The sequence below is a fragment of the Carlito syrichta genome, unplaced genomic scaffold, assembly GCF_000164805.1.
Source record: "Carlito syrichta isolate Samal-C Ts95f unplaced genomic scaffold, Tarsius_syrichta-2.0.1 Scaffold304341, whole genome shotgun sequence".
In the NCBI taxonomy this organism is placed as follows: Eukaryota; Metazoa; Chordata; class Mammalia; order Primates; family Tarsiidae; genus Carlito; species Carlito syrichta.
Window position 1 is genome coordinate 64,244 of NW_007248437.1, and position 2,070 is coordinate 66,313.

The window sequence follows — 2,070 nt, forward strand, 5'->3', positions numbered from 1 at the left end:
GTCTCGCTGCCCAGGCGGGTCTCAAACCCGCGGGCTCAGGCAATCCACTCACCTCAGCTTCCCAAAGGGTGCGGGATTACAGGCTGAGCCACCCAGCCTGGCTGTTGGGAGAATTTTTAAAAAATAAATTAAAAAAAGAAGCTTAGAAAAAGGAAAAAGAGCCGGGCTCGGTGGCTCAGCCTGTAATCCCGCGCCTTTGGGAAGCTGAGGTGAGTGAATTGCCTGAGCCCGCGGGTTCGAAACCCACCTGGACAGCGAGACCTCATCTCTACAATAAATCAAAAAATCATCCGGGCGTGGTAGCGCATGCCTGTAATTCCGGCTACTCGGAAGACTGAGGCGGAAGGATCGCTGGAGCCCAGCAGGCGAGGCTGCGGTGGCCGGGAGCGGCCACTGCACTCCAGTCTGGGCGACCGAGTGAGACTCGAACTCAAAAAAAAAAAAGAAAAAGGAAAAAGAAAGAATATTCTGAAGAAGTACAGTAGTAAGGAAAACTAAGGCTACAAATATGATGCAGATGATAAAGCAGCAGTCATTGAAGTGCTGTTACAGTAGCACAATACTGAGCTTCTGAACCTGCAGCAAGACCCAAGCACATCTGTGTGTTCTCCTATACAAGATACTGTTATTGACAATGTTGGTGGGACAGTTTTGAAAATATTGAATTCTTGCATATTATACCAAACAATGACTAGGATAAAAAATTACACATTTAAAAAGTCAGGGCTTTGAACAGTTAATGTAAAATAAAATATGAAGAATGGTAATTTTAATAGTCTTACAAAAGCAGGGAGCCAGCCTCATAGTAGAAAATAGCAAGTCAATTATTTACATTTTTATATAGCATACAGTTAGAGAGGCTGAAATCAAATGTGTGGATATTTGTCCTTTTTTTTTTTTTTTGAAGTTGGAGTCTCACTCTATTTCCCAGACTGGAGTGCAGTGGCACGCTCACAGCCACTGCAGCCTCCACCTGCTAGGCTCAGTCCATCCTTCTACCTCAGTCTTCCTAGTAGCTGGAAGTATAGTCATGCGCCACCAAGGCCAGTTAAATTTTTTTTTGTAGAGATGAGGTCTCACTATGTTGCCCAGGCTAGTCTCAAACTTCTGGGTTCAAGTAATTATCCTGCCTTGGTCTCCAAAGTACTGGGATTACAAGTGTGAGCCACCATGCCTGGCCCTGTCTTTTTATATGTATGTGTTATTGCTTTTCATGGATAAAGATGTAAAGGCAGTATGAGAAAATAAATATACAAATTGTTAAATTATAGGGTTTATGAATAAATTTTGTTTTCCTTTACTGATGTAAGGGTTCTGTTTGTTTGTTTGTTTGTTTAGTCAGAGTCTCACTGTCGCCCATACTGGAGTACAGTGGCATGCTAATGGCTACCACAGCCTCGACTTGCTGGGCTCAAACAATCTTTCCACATCAGCCTTCCAAGTAGGTGGAACTATAGGCGTGTGCCACCATGCCGGCTAATTTTTAAATTTATTGTAGAGATGAGGTTTTGCCAAGTTTCCCAGGCTGTTCTTGAACCCCTGGGCTCAGGCAGTCCTCTCACCTCTGCCTCTCACAGTGAGCCACTGTGCCTGGCAGGATTCTATTTATTTTTAAGCAAATATTTATTTTGAGGCAGGAAAATTGTTGTGGAGTAATGAAGCATTTTTTAAAGTTGGAAAATAATTGATTTTGTGGACAGCCTTACTGACTACATATTACACAGACTATTTCATTTTTGAAATGTGTCAGGTATGGAATCACTCTGGTAATGTAAGTCACCCAGGTACCTATCCCAGACTTTCTTCCAAAGACCTCCTAAAGAGTTGAAGAGAAGCCAGGTTCGGTGGCTCAGCCTGTAATCCCACGCTTTGGGAGGCCGAGGTGAGTGGATTACCTGAGCCCACGGGTTCAAGACCCGCCCGGGGAACTTACAATAAATCAAAAAATTAGCCGGGTGTGGTAGTGTGCGCCACTTGGAAGGCTGAGGCGGAAGGATCACCAGAGCCCAGCAGGTCGAGGCTGCGGTGGCCGGAAGCAGCCACTGCACTCCTGTCTGGGTGACAGAGTGA

The 2,070-nt window shown here is 44.8% G+C and overlaps 1 protein-coding gene across 1 annotated transcript in view; it reads left to right on the forward strand.

Annotated features, from left to right (window-relative positions):
* CLIP1 (CAP-Gly domain containing linker protein 1) overlaps window positions 1–2,070 on the forward strand; it is a 133,155-nt gene that overhangs the window by 43,006 nt on the left and 88,079 nt on the right. The gene's annotated exons all lie outside the window — the stretch shown is intronic.